Here is an 18,847-nt window from a genome sequence, read left to right on the forward strand (position 1 = left end):
CTCTCCATGGAGCGCCAGACCCAGAAATCCACTGTTTTATGGATGTCTCCACTTGGCAATTAAAATTCAACCTCAACTTCCCAAACTGAAATCTCAGTTAAAATGCTTTTTAGCTTAATATTAGATAGCACCACTATCTACTCAGTTCCTCTGGCCTTGAGCCTGGTGGCCATTCTTGACTTTTCCTTCAACCTCCATAGCCAGTCAAGGCCAAATCCTGTGACTCATACCTCTCAACTCTCAACTCCATCTATCTTTGTCCATCTTTACCACTATTACCATGGTCTAGGCCACTATCATTTAGACCATGATCTATTACAGTAGTCCCCCAAGCAATATGTTTACATCCAGCCTTGCTTTCCTCCAATTCATTTTGCATGCTGCAGCTGGAATGATTTTAACTCAAATTTACTCCACCCGCTTCCCTGCTTAAAACCTTTGTTGTTGTCCTTAGGGTAACATCCCACTTTCTTAACATTACTTAGAAGGTCCTCTACATCTGGGCCGTTTACCTCTTTAACCTCATTTCATGCCATTCTTCCTCTTGCATTCTTGGACTCAGCCATAGAGACATTCTAGGAGCCATTCATGTATTCTACATACTCCTAATCTGCCTCTAGGCTTGGAATATGGCTCTCCTCTGCCCACTCTCAGCTTAGCTAACTCCTACTTGTCTTTCGGAGCTCAGTTTATGTATCACTCCCTCTAGGATGTCCTCTCTAACCTTCTAGGTAAGGTTAGGTGGCCTTGTAGTGGGAGCCAGTTGCATCCTGCATGTCCCTAGCCACAAGCTACATACCTTGTTTAATTGTCTCTCTTCTATTTTCATCCCAATGAAGACAGTACCTACATAGTCCCTGGCACGTAAGAGAGGCCAGTATGTACTTACTGACTAATTGAATATTCTTCCAAATAAACTTAATACTTCAGCTAGTCTGAGCTTTTGACCATTTATCAAACATGCACTGTAGTCTCCCATATTTGGACCTTTTCTTGTGCTATTTTTCTGCCCAGGTTGCTCTCACCTTTTATCCCCACCCTCCCCATCTCTACCTGTTTTAAAGCCCCAGCTTAAAAAGTTGACTTCTTTCAACATATTTTCCTAATCAGTACAATCAGGGCTAGTCCTTCCCTCCCTCTCCCCACGAAAATGCACGTGAAGGCAACATTTTGCATATATCTTCTGAATGCTTAAACAGCTCCCTTTAAAGTCTGTCCATGGATCTTTTTGGGTTCCATAGACCTCTGACTCAGACTGGCTAGATGTTCACTAACTCACTTCCTCTTCTTCCTGAGCACACAGCCAGACTATATTTCCTGGCCACTGTTGCAGTTGGGAGCAGCCATAGACTGAGTTTTACCAAGTGTATACCAATTACAGACCTAGACCTGAAAAATCCCTCACACATTATCTTCCACATTCTTTTCCCATCTGTGACGTAGATGAGTGTGATGACCACATGTTAAAAATGGCAGAGCCACAAGATGAAAGGTGCATCACCATATGGAAGAAAGGTGCCCTCCAATTAGATATAGGTGTTTTATTAGACTTTATGTGAAAGAAAAACATATTTTTATTGAGTTTGAAGTATTATATATTTTTGTGTACATTTGTTACAGCAGTTAACATATCTTAACTAATATAAAATGCTGGGTTAACAGGGAATTCGGCTCAATATTCTGTAATAACCTAAATGGGAAAAGAATTTGCAAAAGAATGGATACTTGTAAGGGTATAACTGAATCACTTTGCTCTACACCTGTAACTAACACATCATTGTTGATCAACTGTACTCCAATATAAAATAAAAATTTAAAAAAATGCTGGGTTAAAAACCTCTGGTTTGTAAGGAAAAAGTAAAATGATCAGTGGTTAAGGGGTTAAGGGGGAAGCAGGGATAAATAGGTGGAGCACTGAGGATTTTCAAGGCAGTGAAACTATTCTGTATGCAATTATAATGATGAATACATGTCATAATACTTTTGGCAAAACTCATAAAATACACAGTACCAAGAAAGAACACTATCGTAAACTACTGGCTTTGGGTGATAATGTGTATCAATGTAGGCTGTAGATTGTAACAAATGTGCATTCTGGTATAGGTTGTTGATGGCGGGGGAGGCTGTGTCATTTGAAGCCAGGGCATATATGGAGCTCTTTGTATTTTTTCCTCAGTTTTGCTGTGATCCTAAAACTAATTTTAACTTAGGAAAAAAAAATACACAAAAACATATAAATATTTTACACATTTATGATATTTAGTTTGTACTACTTATTTGCTCTGATCACAGACTGCCTGGGACTCTCCCAATTTGTAGCGTAGAGCCTGATAGTATTTATTGTTAATCCACCAAGATGACATAGCAATCCTAAATGTGTATGTACTAAACAACAGAGCTTCAAAATATATGGAAAACAAATGAATAAACAAAACCAAAAAACCTGATAAAGCTGAAAGGAGAAATAGACAAATTTGCAATTATAGTTGGGGCCTTCAACATCCCTTTCCAGCAATTGATAGAGCTATTAGCTGTTAGAAAATCAGCAAAAACATAGAAGGACAGAGTAACAGCATCAGCCAACAGGATCTAATTGATATTTATAGATTGCTGCATACAACAGCACAATACACATTGTCTTCAAGTGCCCATGCAACATTCACATACATACACCTAGGCTGTAAAACTAATTTCAGTAGATTTAGAAGACTTGAAATCATATACAGTATGCTCTCTGACAATCATAGAATCAAACTAGAAATCAATAGCAGAAATAAAACAAGAAAGTAGCTAAATACCTGGAAATTATACACTTCTAAATAATTCATGGGTTGGGACTTCCCTGGTGGTCCAGTGGTTAAGACTCTGTGCTTCCAATGCGGGGGGTGTGGGTTTGATCCCTGATCAGGGAACTAAGGTCTCAGATGCTGTGGGGCATGGCCAAAAAAAAAAAGGAAAGAAAAACAAAATTCATAGGGTCAATGAGGAAGTCTCAAGGGAAATAAAAAAATACCTTGAACTGAATGAAAATGAAAATACAACATACCAGAATTTGTGGGACACAGCTAAAGCAAAGCTGAGAGAGTAATTTATGGCACTAAATGTTTATATTAGAAAAGAGGTGGTGCAGTGATTAAGACTCTGTGCTCCCAATGAAGGGGGCCCAGGTTCGATCCCTGGCCTCGGAACTAGATCCCACATGCATGCCACAACTAAGAGTTTGCATGCCACAACTGAGGAACCAGCGAGCCGCAACTAAGGAGGCTCCAAGCCTCAACTAAGAAGCCGGCGAGCTGCAACTAAGGAGCCTGTGAGTCACAACTAAGGAGCCCATGAGCCACAACTAAGGAGCCTGACTGCTGCAAGTAAAAGAAGCCCACAAGCCTCAACTAAGGAGCTGGCGAGCTGCATCTAAGGAGCCCACAAGCTGCGACTAAGGAGCCCAACTGCCGCAACTAAGACCCGGTGTGATCAAATAAATAAAAATAAATACATAAATAAATAAAAACATTATAAAAATGTAAAAAAAAAAGAGAAAAGAGGAAAGGTCTCAAATCAATAATCTAAGTTCCTATCTTAAAAAAAAAAAAAAAAAAGAAGTACAAAATAAACCCAAAAACGCAGAAGGAAGGAACTAATAAATAGCAGAAATCAGTTACATTGAAAATAGGAAAACAGTAGACAAAATCAATGCAAGAAACTGATTCTTCTAAAAAAATCAATAAAATTAATAAATCTTTAGCGAGAGTGACAAATATGAGAGAAGACACAAATCACCAATATCAGCAATGAAACAGAGAGTATAGCACTACAGATCCTGCAGCAATTAAAAGGATAAAAGGAGAATACTACAAACAATTTTATGTTCATAACTTTGACAACTTGGTAGAAGTGGTCCAATTCCTCAAAACCCACAAACTATCAAAATTCAACCAAGACAATCTGAATAGTCCCATAATGATTAAGAAAACTGAACTCCTGAAAAGATAAGGAAAAGCTCCTGAAAAGGAAATCTCCAGGACCTGATGGTTTCACTGGTGAATTCTAAATATTTAAAGAGGAATTTAAGACCAGTGTTATACAGTGTCCTCCAGAAAATAGAAGAGGAGGGAATACTTTGCAATCATTTTATGAGGTCAGTAAAGATGCTAAAACCAGACAAAGACAATACAAAGAAAACAAACCTACAGACAAAATCTCTCATGAACATAGACACAAAAATCTCAACAAAATATAATCAAATCAAATCTAGCAACACATAATAAGAATCATACACCACCACCAAGTGGCATTTCTTTCTTTTTTTTTTTTTTTTAAACTGATTGGAAATTGAATGCAAACTAAGACCACTTGACTGTTACTGAAATGAATAGCCCAGTTTGCTTTTTTTTTTTTTTTTTAAGAAATTCACGTTCTTTTATTTATTTATTTATTTATTTATTTATGACTGTGTTGAGTCTTCATTTCTGTGCGAGGGCTTTCTCTAGTTGCGGCAAGTGGGGACCACTCTTCATCGCGGTGCACGGGCCTCTCACCATCGCGGCCTCTCTTGTTGCGGAGCACAGGCTCCAGACGCGCAGGCTCAGTAATTGTGGCTCCCGGGCCCAGTTGCTCCGTGGCATGTGGGATCTTCCCAGACCAGGGCTCGAACCCGTGTCCCCTGCATTGGCAGGCAGACTCTCAACCACTGCGCCACCAGGGAAGCCTGCCGGCATTTCTTTTATATATTTAAGGCTGTTCCAGTATTTAAAAGTCCATCAGTGGTAAACATATGTTCACACAAAAACTTGGACAGGAATCTTCATTGCAGCATTATTCACAATGGCCAAGTAGTGGAGACAACCCAAATATTCTCAACTGATGGATGGATAAACCAAATGTGGTATATCCATATAATGGAATATTATTCAGCCATAAAAAGAATGAAGTACTGAGATATGCTACAACACAGATGAACCTTGAAAACATTATGTTAAGTTAAAGAAGTAAGTCACAAAAGGCAACATATTGTATAATTTTATTTATATAAATATTCAGAATAGGCAAATACATAAAAGCACAAAGCAGATTAGTGGCTGCCAGGGACTAGGGAGTGAGGAGAAAGGGAGTGACTGTTGAAGAGTATGGAGCTATTTTTGGAGTAACTAAAATGTTCTGGGATTAGTGGTGATGGTTTGAAACTTTGTAAATGTATTACAAACCATGGGATTATATACTTTAAATGTGTAAATTATATTGTATGTTAATTATATCTTAAAAAGCCAATCAATATAATCTACCATATCAACAGTCTAAAGAAGAAAAATAATATTATCCTATCAATTGATGCAGAAAAACATGTCACAAAATCCCATACCCATTCATGATAAAAACTCTCAGAAAATGAAAAACATAGGGGAACTTCCTCACCTTGATAAAATCTACAAAAAGCCTTTACTATTATAATTAATAGTAAAAGACTGAATACTTTTCTCCTAAAATCAAGAACAAGGCAAAGATGTTCACTCTTACCACTCTTATTAGACATAGTAATAGGAGTTTTAACCAGAGGAATAAAGCAAGAAGAAGAGATAAAAGATACACAGATTGGAAAGGAAATAATATTTACTTACATATTTGAATTATCAAATATAAACAAAAAGTGGAAGACAATTTCAGTGAAAAATTTCAAGTTTCAAAATAAAAGGAGAAGAATCACCAGAATTGACCCCCAAATTATATGGAACTGATTCTAAAAAGCTCAATGTGAAGGAGTAGTTATCACAAAAAAGTGCAGTCAAGAAAAGCAACATAAAAAAAGAGAACTGAAAAAAAGAAAGAAAAAGAAAAAAAAAAAGCAACATATAGGCACCAAAAAGTTGAGAAAAGTAGAAAAAAATGTAATTGGCTAAATGAAGAGTTAAGCCCACTGAAACAGAAAGATAAGCTATGGCATATACCACACAAAATATGTAAAACAGTAATAATTGATTAAAAAAGTAAAACTAGAAAAGCTAAAGAAGAAAATGAAGTACAAGTTGTAGAAAACAGGGAAAGAGAAAAATAATGAAATGAATCTGGAATCAGTAGATAAAAGTTGATAGAGAAGCCAAGGAAAATCTCTTTACAAGATTAAAAAGGAAATCTGATAATACATTGCAAATAAACAACATGATTTGAATACATCTTAAGTTTATGTTTAATAAATAATTATGTAAAGAAATTTGATTAATACACACATAAGTAATTGCATTCTTTTTTCTTAAATTTCTGCCCTTATTTTGGATGACATCAACATAACTTAGGATTCTTTACTCTCCTGCAGTCTCCACTTCTGATTATCTACCTGTTTTCAAAATTTAATCATTCTGAAATGGTGGTTTTTCTAACTTCCGAGGTTCATCAATTCAGAATTCAGCATCTCTACCACTAAGTTCTAAACCACTGGGGCACAGTGCAGGTTTAAATAGGGTGGTCAGGGTAGGTCAGTTGAGAAGGTGATGTCTGAGTAAAGACTTAGAGGTTAAGCCGTTAGCCAAGTGGAAATCTGGGGGCAGCGCATTCTAGGAAGAGTGTCACATCTAGAGCAAAGGTCTAAGTTGGGAGCAGATCATGCAGGGCTTTGTAGGCTGTTTTATATAATAGGCTGTAGTTTTACTCTATGTGAAATGAGAAGCCGTTGGTGAATTTTCAGCAAAGAAGTGATATTTTCAAAGGTGTGGAGAATCTTTACTGTAGGAGGCATGAATAGGAGTGGAGTCATAGGAACTGTAGGATTCAGGACATTTTTTTTTTTTAATAAAGCTTTTATTTATTTATTTATTTATTTATGGCTGTGTTGGGTCTTTGTTTCTTTGCGAGGGCTTTCTCTAGTTGTGGCAAGCGGGGGCCACTCTTCATCACGGCGTGCGGGCCTCTCACTATCGCGGCCTCTCTTGTCGCGGAGCACAGGCTCCAGACGCGCAGGCTCAGTAATTGTGGCTCACGGGCCTAGTTGCTCCGCAGCATGTGGGGTCTTCCCAGACCAGGGCTCGAACCCGTGTCCCCTGCATTGGCAAGCACATTCTCAACTACTGCGCCATCAGGGAAGCCCAGGACATATTTTTGAAGATGGTGCCAGCTGACTCCGAGATCTTGACCGACCTTGGTGGCCTCTGTTGTGGCTTGAGTCCAAAGGCCTGTTCTGTGATTTGATGTTTCTCATGATCCTTACTGCCAGTTCTCCTCTTCAGCTTCGCAACCTTCGAAGTCTTAGCTTTAGGGAGGAGGAACAGCCTAGTTTTCCAGGCAGCCTATTGGCTGGTTCCTCTTCCTTTAGTGCATAATCGTAAATCTCTCTGCTAAACATCCTCCCTCCGGACACTGGTCCTAGAGGGGATGTGAATGACTCCTAGTTGGGAAAAAAAAAAACCCCAAAACAAACCCTACTAACTTTCAATTTTTTCCTTAAATTTTTTTCATAAGATTAATTAAAAAATGTTTTTTCTTAAAATTATATTTTACAATACTTTAACTTTTAGATGGGAATTTGATGCTCATTTTGCAGTACTAGAGGGTTAATTTCTATAGGTAAGGAGAATATGGAAGCATTTCGTCTTCCAGTTTTTAGCAGAATATTTGAACCGTGACCAAGAAAAATTCCTCTTAAGGATGAGCACAAAATTTATGCTTTCTCTATCAATCTAATCTCTGACTCCTTTATTTTAGGTCATGTGTAGGAGTTGTTGAGTTTACAGTGGACAGAATGAATTTTGAAATATGCCAGCTGTCCACTAGGACCTGGGTTGAAACCATGAACTTATTTTATTCAGGTCCCTGTGTAATTGTGATAGAGTCATTGGTCCCCATGGTCAAGTTTGCACTAAAGTCATTGCACAGCAAAACCTCCCCAAGGCTACATTTTTATGTTTCATTTTCAGACTGTTGCTGCCAAAGGAGCAATTAAAATTTGTGAATAATGTCTGTTTCCCCCTTGATAAATAGTGTGGATGGCCTACAGTCTGTTCATATTCATGGCAAGGGATTTAACAGGCTATTGTGTTAGTAACAATGTGGATGCAAATTATAAACATTTATCATCTCAAAGTTTCATACAGTTTTCAAAGCAGTGTCAGTTGAAACAGATGCTCTAAACCCCCAAAATAAAACAATCTTTAGATGATTTCTCCAAAGTCTCCAAAAACATTTTGTCTCTCTGTAACTTCTATTTATTATATCAAATACTATTGTAAAATCTACTAGAAAGTGATGAGTAATGGATAAAAAGTTTAATGTAATGTCCTCTAAAATTTATTTCCTATCTCTCTAGATGCTGTGAGCTATTATTATATCAATAACACCTTCCATATGCTGGAATGTAATAACAAGTTCCCTCTGCATGTTTATTAGCATGTTTATTAGGAGGTAAACTACATATATGCTAGTGAAAATTACCCAATATATTTATCTATTTATCTCAGAATTTTACAATTGCTGCTGTCTTCACTCCTGAAAATCACTGATCCTAACAGGAAAGTCCAAAGATTTGAAAGTCTTAAAGTCGAACGGATATTTTGACAAGAGGGGAAAACTCTTTAAGAATCATTATTTAAATCTCCTAACATAGCAGGTTGGAGGAGACAGACATGGATCAACAAGTATTGACTAATTTCTTCTTTTTTTAAAACTTATTTAAAAAAATTTTTATTGGCTGCTGCACAGCTTGCGGGATCTTAGTTCCCCAACCAGGGGTGGAACCTGCACCCCCTGCAGTGGAAGCGCAGAGTCCTAACCACTGGGCCTCCAGGGAAGTCCCGACTAATTTCTTCTTATAAGGCCTTGGACTAAGCATGTGGAAATACAAAGAAACATAAATCGTGGACTTGACCTCAAGAGGCTCATAATCTACTTGGCAGGATGGTCAAAAGTTAAAACGTACATGGGCAGAGAAGACAATCTAATAATTAAATGGATATCAGAGAAGCATATTTTAGGCATTTTGAAAGGAAATATTTTTGTGAGATAATCAAAAGAGACTTTATGGAAGAAGTGGAATTAGGCAGAGATTCAGGGGAGGTGAATTCTCAAGAGGTGAAAAGGAGGGCGTGGCAGCGTATTGGTGAGAAATACCCCACATAAAGGCAAAAGAGAAGCTTGCAGGCTTGGAAGTAGTGGTGGTAGGATTGGGAGGTGAGTAGACAAGTTTGATTAAAGTGAGGGATAGATCTTTGGCAATGAGAGGAAGCAAAACTTGGTAATATGAAAAAGGCGAAGGCATTTAGACTCTACTCTGAGGCCCATCTACTGTGGGGAGGTTGGTTACTTGTGTAAGGATTCAGGCAGAATAGAGGTTAAGTCCCAGCTCCACCACATATGAACAATATGTTACTTAGTGATTTAACTTCTCTGAACCTCAATTTGCCCTCTATCCAATGGAGATTATGTCTACCAAGCAGAGTTGGGAGGGCTGCGTGAAATAAAACATTTCATTGTCACATTAGCTGTCATCTCCTCCCTAGTAAATGGGCGGGGCAGGGAGGCTACAGTAAGTGCTTGTGAATAGGAAAATGACATCATTAAAGGGATGAATGTGGCATTTGGGAAATACTGGTTTTGTGATGGTGTGCGTGGTGAACTGAAGAAGGGGAGCATGTGTGTGTTGGAGATGAGGGGAACCAGGAAAACAAGCTTAGTAGACCGAACACAAAGACACAAGGTCCTAACTAGACATACTGGCTATGGACAAGCCAGTAGAAATGATGAAGTGATTGTCAGAAGGGAGAAATGAAAGGATTTGGTGAAAATAGAGCCAAATGTAAAAATGAAATCCAGAAGAAAAATTGATTTGGGGATGAAAACAAAGGTATCAAACTAGTAGAAGAAAGTATCAAGGTTTAAAAACTTCTAATGGATGTTTGTATCTGGTTTGTTTCTGCTTTGTTTTGCTTTGTCTGCCCAGTACCCTATCCTACTCTTTCCTTTTGGTTAGCTGCTCTCTTCTCCCTTTGAACACATGTCTTTATCTGGCAAATCAGAGCCCTTTATTTTTTTAATTTTTAATTTTTATAATTAATTAATTTATTTATTTATTTTCGGCTGTGTTGGGTCTTCGTTTCTGTGCGAGGGCTTTCTCTAGTTGCAGCAAGCGAGGGCCACTCTTCATCGTGGTGCGCAGGCCTCTCACTATCGTGGCCTCTCTTGTTGCGGAGCGCAGGCTCCAGACGCGCAGGCTCAGTAGTTGTGGCTCACGGGCCTAGTTGCTCCGCGGCATGTGGGATTCTCCCAGACCAGGGCTCGAACCTGTGTCCCCTGCATTAGCAGGCAGATTCTCAACCACTGCGCCACCAGGGAAGCCCCAGAGCCCTTTATTGTCTTGGCACAGTGATTGGTCTGGAGGTGAGCATGTCATAAGGCTGGGCCAGTCAGAGTCCTTCCCCAGGACTTTTCTACGTGAAGATAAAGACTCTTGACCTCTCTGGGTGTAGAAGCTAGAAGGATATCTAGAGAGAGCTGATGGTAGGAGTATATGAAGTCAAATGGAGAGCACAGGGGATTAGAGGAGAAGCAGAAGGCGGGATTTGGAGGTTTGGTGATGTTGATATTAGTTTCATTTCCCAAGATCCACAAAGTTGCCCTGATTTCTGTAGGATCTCTTTTTAAATTTCTGTGAACTACGATCCTTCTAACGAATCCCTTTCTGTTTAAGCTAGGTTATGCAAAAGAAATAACGATAGATGATAAAGTTTCTGCAAGCCAAAATATTATAAACAAAATCAAGTCAAATAAACTAGGAAACATTTGCAACAGATACAATACGTCAGAAAAGGTAACTATTCTTATTGCATGGAGAGAGTTTATGTATCAATAAGAAAATATTATCATTCCAAGAAAAAAAATGAGCAGAGGCCATGAACAGACCATTTGCAGAAGAAGAAATACAAACAGTCAACAAGTAAGGATCTGCCTCTGGCTTTCCTGGTGGCGCAGTGGTTAAGAATCCGCCTGCCAGTGCAAGGGACATGGGTTTGAGCCCTGGTCGGGGAAGATCCCACATGTCGCGGAGCAACTAAGCCTGTGCTCCGCAACTGCTGAGCCTGCGCTCTAGAGCCTGCAAGCCACAACTACTGAAGCCAGTGTGCCTAGAGCCTGTGCTCCTCAACATGAGAACCCCGTGCACCACACAAAGAGTAGCCCCTGCTCGCCACAGCTAGAGAAGGCCCGTGCACAGCAACGAAGACCCAACACAGCCAAAAATAATTAAAAAAAAAGAACCTGACTTAATAACAATCACAGAAATATAAATCAAAACAGGAAAATATGCAACTTCACCAATCAAATTTCAAGGTGAAAAATATGGTAAAAATGCTTGGATACAATGTGGGTGTTTGTATCATTCTAGTTTTCTTAAGGACTCTTCTGCTTATGTATCAAGAACCTTAAAAATGTTCATAACCTTTGAAATATTCTTCTAGGAATGATCCTAAGGGTATAATCAAAGATGTGCACAAAGATATATATCCAAGGTTGTTTATTGCAGTGATATTTATATTAGCCTAATTGTAAGTGTCTAATTGGGTGATGGTTGAATAAATAATGAGGAATGGGTAGTCATATGATGAAAAATTATGAGTCAATATAAATCCCATTTTTGGAAAATACTCCTTGACATGGGAAATGCTCACTATATAATGTTAATGGAAATCAAGTAGGATGTAAAATAATGTGATATGGTCCCAATTATTATTATTTTATGTATGTGTATATGTATTTATATTTTAGGATGTGAAATGGGACTTCTTCTATTGTCTGGAACTTTAGGCCAAAGCCCAAAGCTGAGTAATTGATAACAAGTATCCTTACATTCTCAAGAAAGGGGTTAGGCACAGTCCCACAGTATGTAAATTAAAAAACAAAAGCAGAAAGGAAAAAGTGTAGTAGTCACTGTTCCTACCAGGAACAGTCTATATGAGATTTCTCAGAAAGGATGATTTGAAGTGAATTTTGGGGGATAGAATGTGCTTTTCAGCATAGACCCTTGTGCCTGATACTGCCGTGGAGGTATCCAAAGGTGGGAAGTTGGCTGGAGCGGTCCGCAACAGTAGGCTAAGAGAAGGGGTAGCAGTGGGACACAGGCCTTCCTTTCACCCTTGGGGTAAGGGTGTGTGGATTTTTCCATGGCGTGAGTGGGGTGGGACGAGGAGAATGAAATACCAGATCATTCACTGCCTCCTTTTCTGCTCCAAGTCCCTGCAGTACAGAAAGGCCTGGGCTCAGGGAAGAGAGAAGCATTGACTTGATCTAGATCGAATGGGACTCTTTCCTTCCTGCACACGAAACGGTTTCACTCTCTGAAGGTGACAGAAAGGAAAGCTATGGGCTCCTTCTGGATCATGGCTAAGGGCAGAGAATGGAGAACTGATGGAGCAAACTGGATGGCAATGGTCGGAAAAAAAAAGTCAATCCGCTTCATCTTTGTACTCCACCTCACCCGTCCTGTTTACTCGTCGCTCCTAAACGCATCCATCAATGTTGGAAAAAAACCACGCCAAAATGTTATCTGAAATCATCTCTGAGTGGTGAGAGTACAGGTGCTTTATAATGCTTTCTTTATATTTGTTTCTGTATTGTTCAAATTTTCCAAAATAAAACATGTACACTTTTATAAGAATAATAAAAAGCATATATCAATAAAAGAAAGATGGAGAGGAAATGGCTCAAAAGAGAAGAACCAAGATCAAAATTTTAAAAGGGAAATGAATCGTCTCCTACTTAGTCTAATGAGCACGTTATAACTGTATTTCTGTTGAAATGCCTTTATATCTCTCCCTCTTTTCATTTTCATGCCACCAGCTAGTGCTGAGCCTTCCTCCTCCACCTTAGAAGACTGCAGTGACCTCATAATTGATGCATTTTCCTCCTATCAACATCCACACCACTGATGGAACCATCATCTCTAAACATGTTCTCCTCTTTGGATTCTTCCATTGCTTCCTGACTGTTCCAAAACAACCCCCAGCTTCAATCAAGGACAGTTTCTTTACAGTCTTTTTATAGTAGGGCAGTTTCTTTACAGTAGGCTAAGCTGAACCCTTCTTGGGCTCTAGTCAATTTCCAACATCCAAACTGACCTTTCAGTGTATTCAGGTTATAACTGTTTCCTGGAGCTCACCTCAGTTCCCACCCTTTCATTCATTTCAGGAGGCAAGAGGCACTTGGTTTGGAGGTTGGTTACATGTTAAACAGAATTCTGTACTTTTCTGAACATATAAATTGAATTTACCCAAAGACTTACAAATCCTACAAGTGATGGGACCATGCAGTATACTTTTGTGTGTATATCCCATGTCACATACTACATTGTTTAGCACATAATCATCTCAGAACATATTGTTGAATTGATTGAATTTAAGTGGTTATCACAAAACTTATCTGTTAATTGATTACCAGAACTACTAGGATTCTGGTATTTAAAATAGCCCATTGGTTTCTTTCCCGAATGATGTAACCTTTCTAAACCTTTCTTTTCATTTGTGGTATGTGGTCATGTGAAAGTAATTTGACATCATAATATCTAAAATGTAGAGTAAGAGAGTGAACTTAGACAAGAGAAAACAACCCTTATTTAAATCCATTCGTACTTGTATTTGAAACTTAAAATGAATTCGTACTTTCATATTACTGTTGTCATTTTAAAATTACTTTTTTGAGCCTCCTAACAATAGTTACTAAAAATACAGAAAACGTTTCTACCTGTTTCCCTACTTGACCACCTAGGAAAACATTTTTCTCTTGACCTTTTTGAGCAGATCCAAGGGAAAAAAATAGAGGCTCTTACTTGTTTTCTCTACACTTATATTTTATTTGTAACTAAGTTTACCCTGACTCAACACAAGCCAAGGGTTAATTAAAGTGCAAAAAAGAGAGGGAGATTGGACATAGACTAAGGTCAAGTTTTCTCTCGAATCTACAAAAGGGCTATGTCCAGTGGGACTGACACACACAATGTTTCTGTGGGCTGAGTATTTCAGAAGCCATGATATAGAGTATTAAATTTGATTTGACCTCATTAACAAACGTAGCACTGGTCACAATACTGATCTACTTTCGTTTTTTAAAGTTTTTTTTTTTTTTTGTAACTCCATATTTGACCTCAAATTGAAACCCATGACACATTTTCTTTAGTCCCCACCCCACCTTCTACTAGAACCCCCAACTCCATTGCCCTCAGCAGCAGCAATGCTGTAGACCAGGCCTGTCTGCTGGATTGAAGTTCAGGGGGGCAGCCTGATCTCTGGAGGACCCTGAAACCCAGAGGCAGCTTGGCTCTTGCACCCCAACCCCTCTGAACTCTCCTCCCTATACAGCCTGGTTTCACCTCCCAGAGTCACACCCTTCCTACTCCACTTTCTTAAAAATAAAGCTCTCTAGACCTCCGGCGTTTCCCTACCTTAGGGTTGGCAGGCTGCAGAAGGTGAAATCCGGGTTGTTCCTGCTGATGGCAGCGGCAGAGGTATGTTCATGGCCGGAACTCAGAACTCGTTTAACCGTAGAAACCGAGGTGTACTGTTAGGTATGTTCTAGAGTACACTTAGAACTCCAGATGAGGTATGTGAGTCAAATGGACTTGTGTGAATTCTTCTGGGCATCTGCCTACTACTTTAAGGTTGTTTCCTTAGGAAAATGACTTTGAGTTCCAAACAATTGACCATAAACTGTCTTTGTGTAGAGGGAGCCTGAGGGGCAGAGGCTTAAGTTGTTTGCCCGCTGTGAATTGACACAGGGGTGGGTCCCTCTGAGGGGCTCAGCCCTCTCTACCCCGACTCCAGGCCCAGGACTTCTGAACAGCTAGGAAAAACCAGGAGCCAACTTAGAGTGAACACCAGAAAGGGAAACAACAGACCTGAGTGGGGAGAGGATGCACAGGAACTTGGTGCAAGGACCACAGCTGGGGCAGGAAGGGCAGGAGCTCAGGGAAGGTATGGGTGAAGGATTCCACAAGGCCTTTTGGACCAGCCTCTAGAGACAGTAACAGTGTTGTATTGTTAAGTTAGTTTCTATTGACTTGTGCCAGAGTCACTGGTGGTAGAGTTGTCATAAAAAAGCAAGTGGAGCAGAGAATTATATCTTTAGAGTTGTCTAAGAAATGGAGGCCGGGATAGAGTTATTTTGAGGCCTAGAAATACAGTATATTACAGGTGCGTACGTGCGTGTGTGTGTGTTTGTGTGTGTGTGTGGCATTCCGCTGTTCAGTTGGAACATAATAAATTTGTAGCTACAGTCAAGCCCACCCCAACCTGGTGATGACAGGAGGTGTGACAGTAGCAGCAGGGAAAGCAGGAACCCTTATGAAATGATGAAAGTTTTGGAGCCAGCATAAGGTAGGAGGAAGAATGATCATGGTCATTTATGAATCTGTGTGGGGCCCCATAGGATCAGAAGGAAGAGGTCCAAGGGCACTGGGATCCAGGGATTGAGATGGAGGGGTCTGATCTAGGTTTAGCAAGTACTTACTGATCTGGTGACTCTTGATTGTGTCCTGGGGAAACCTGGCTGCTTTTATATTCCCCTTGGTGTTTAGCAGAGTGCCATGCATAGTAAAGCAGCCCTTAGTAAGTGTTACTGACAGCCTAGACAAAACTAAATAAAATAGAATTAATATATAATAAAACTAAATATTTTGAGGTTCAGACAAAAGGCAAAAAGTATTACTGCTGCAATACTGAAGACACATGGTGTAGGTTTGAAAGCTGACTTTAGCCTTCGTTGTTTATTATCATAACCGTTGAGTGTGCCTATCCAGTCTCTGCCTTCAGAGGAACTGAATAGAATTAGGAAGAGAAACCAGCCTTTACTGTGACAGTTTAACATTTGTTTTATGGTCTTTAAAAGTGGTCTGCTGGGGCTCTGAGCCTTCTCTCCTAACTGAGAGTGTGGTGGGTAATAAGGTGGAAGACGAATCGATGGCAAAATCTCAATAGTGAAGGTGGCAGTGGTGGTGGTGATGCTGGGTAGGAAGGGATTTTTGATGAGAGGTGTAATGCGTATTCTAGCCATTAACTCCTGTAGCTGGAAGGAGCAGTTCCAGGTGCTGGGAGTGGAGTATGGCTGCAGAAATTGGCCCGTCTATCCAAAAAATTCAGCCTACGCATTACATCTTGGCATATGAGTTGGCGGTGGAGGGCAGAAACTGCAGACTAGCTTGCTCTAGTCTAGGTGGACTGTAATAGACAAAAATGTATGCAACCAAAGTACTTCATAAATGCCAAATGCTCTTACTCATGAAAAGTGCCATTTATCATCCTTTGATTTAACAAACATCTGTTGAGCTCATATTATGTTCCAAGACCGTGGTCAGCCCTCTGGAAGTACTGGAGATGGCCTCAAGTTTCTGTGCTTTTATGACTATAATTCCTTAAGAGCAGGGACTTAGACTATCTCATTCATTTTTTTTTTTAATTTTTAATTTTTTAAAAATTCCTGTGGGGTCTCTTTCCTGGAATTTTTCAAAATGGTGGTGGAAACAGTAGCTCTCTTGCTTCTTAGATTCCAGAACTGCTGGCAGACATGTCCGTTGCCACTTGGAGGGCCTTGAGAGAATGAGCTCAAACTACAGCCAGAATCCAAGTGAGGGGGAGAGCAATACAGAGGGAAGAGAGACAGGGCAGGACAGAGAGTAAGTCCTGACGATTTTAGAATTTAGTTGTGAGGTCTTTGCCACCCCTACCTTTTCAGCATCTGGCTTTATGAACCTATGCAGTTGCCTAGGGTAATTTAACATGGGTTTCCATGACTTTCAGCCAGAGTCCTGATTTACACGATGTTCAACACTGAACCCATCCATCTTCCTCTCCCAAAGCTGCATCTCTTCCTGTTTCTTAGTTAACAGTTATACTCACAGTCTTGTTCCTCAGGTCAGAAACCTCTGGAAGTCATTCCAGAATCCTTCCTTCCCATTACCCCTGATAGTTAATGATAATCACCAAGACCAATTGAGGTTGCCTCTAAATATCCCTTGAATTCATCTCCTTTCCCCCATTTCTACAGTCACTACCTTAGTACAGGCCCTCATGAACTTTTGCCTGGGGTTTTGCAGTGACCTTCTACTTGGGCTTCTTCTAGTTTCATACTTGGTAAATCCATCCTCGGTAAATCCATCCTCCCCATGGCAACTGTATAAGATATCTGAAACGCAAACCTAGATTTATTAATACAATACCTAGCTTTCCCCTGACCCTATCGTCTCCAATTTCTCACTGCATTGATCAACAAAAGCTTATTATTTCACACACAAACCAAGTCCAGGCACTTGTGTCAGTAGCTATGACAGATTTGATAATGAGAAAGAGAGGTGGCCCGTTTCCATTGATTTAATCTTTAACATAGTCTTCAACACTTCATTTCCTAGAAGAGGAAGCCAAAATTTTGCAGGTTGTCATTCATTGCTGTTCCTACCTTTTTAACTCTACCCTTCCCCTCCCCCTTCCACCACAACTAAAACTCCATAAGAAGAATCACTGCTTCAGCCAGACTGTTCCATAATACAGTTACCTGCAAGTCTTTCCCCGATGGTGGCTTGTTTGCACAGATCTTTCTGCCTACAGAGCCCTTCACTTCTATTCTGTCCATTCACTTGAACCTACCCTCAAGGTATTCTACTCCACACTGATTTCTTGCTCTTCCAGCACCTACATCTTATTGTTTGCACAACTCTTTTTATCACTTATCACATATTGCTTTATATTGATATTTGATTCTTCATGAGTATGTCCTATCTCTGTCATAAGATTTTAAGCTCTGTGAGGATGAAGACCAAGCCTTAAGCCTCTGAGTGCACCTAGCTCATTGTCTTGTGTATGGTGGGTACTCAGCACATGTTTGCCGATTTCCTTCTATTGGATCCATTCTCTTGAGTTATGACAGCCCCACATTTTGGTGAATTTTCAATAGAAGGGTTCAAAGAAGACAAGGCCAGTAAATTTAAATTTCCAAATGTAAAAGTTATTTGAGGTCAAATTCCTCAGTTCCCACAGAGGGGATGATCACTTCTGTGAGGTGCCTAGCCACAGTCCTAAGTTCTACTGAGCAAGTTCCAGGAGTCTGTAACTTTTATGTCAATGAAAATTATAATTACTAAGTACAATTACAATGCTATGGAAATCATGAATATTATAATTCATACATCTGTAAAATTGCCATTTCAAGGCTCATGAAAGATACAAGCTCAAGGCAAAGGAGAACAAGAAAACTTTGGAACTAGATTTCTGGTCATAATAAAGAAGTTACTGGAATTCCTCGGCAGTCCAGTGGTTAGGACTCTGCGCTCCCACTTCAGGGAGCACAGGTTCCATCCCTGGTTGGGGAACTAAGATCCTGCATGACGCATGGTGCGGCCAAAAAAAAAACAAAACCCCAAAACAAACAAACAAAACAGGTTACTTTAAGAGTCTGGGATTATAATTTTTCTCTTTATATATATTCTTATTTATTTTTGAGTGTTTTACCTTAAATTAGAGTTCATGAGCATAGAAACTCTTCCAGTATTTCTATATATTTTATTTTTCTGCTCTCAAGATTCTCTCTCTCATCTGTCTTCATGGCTTTATTACAAGTATAATGAGAATTTCAGTCAATACCTTGACCATCTTGATATCTAAGGCATTTTTCTTCTAAAGATCTTAGACATAAGTTCCATTTTATTTATCCTCCCATAAAATTTAGTATTTTTTCCATTGTAAGTGGCATTTTGTACTTGGCATATGCAAGAAAGGAATTTATTGGCTCATCTAAGTTGAAAGTGTAGGGCTAAATCAAGTTTCAGGCACAAGTGAAGTAAGAGCCAAAGAGATGTCATAACTGTTTTGTTTCTCACCATCTTTCTCTTTTGCCAAGT

The sequence above is a fragment of the Eschrichtius robustus genome, chromosome 14, assembly GCF_028021215.1.
Source record: "Eschrichtius robustus isolate mEscRob2 chromosome 14, mEscRob2.pri, whole genome shotgun sequence".
Lineage (NCBI taxonomy): Eukaryota > Metazoa > Chordata > Mammalia > Artiodactyla > Eschrichtiidae > Eschrichtius > Eschrichtius robustus.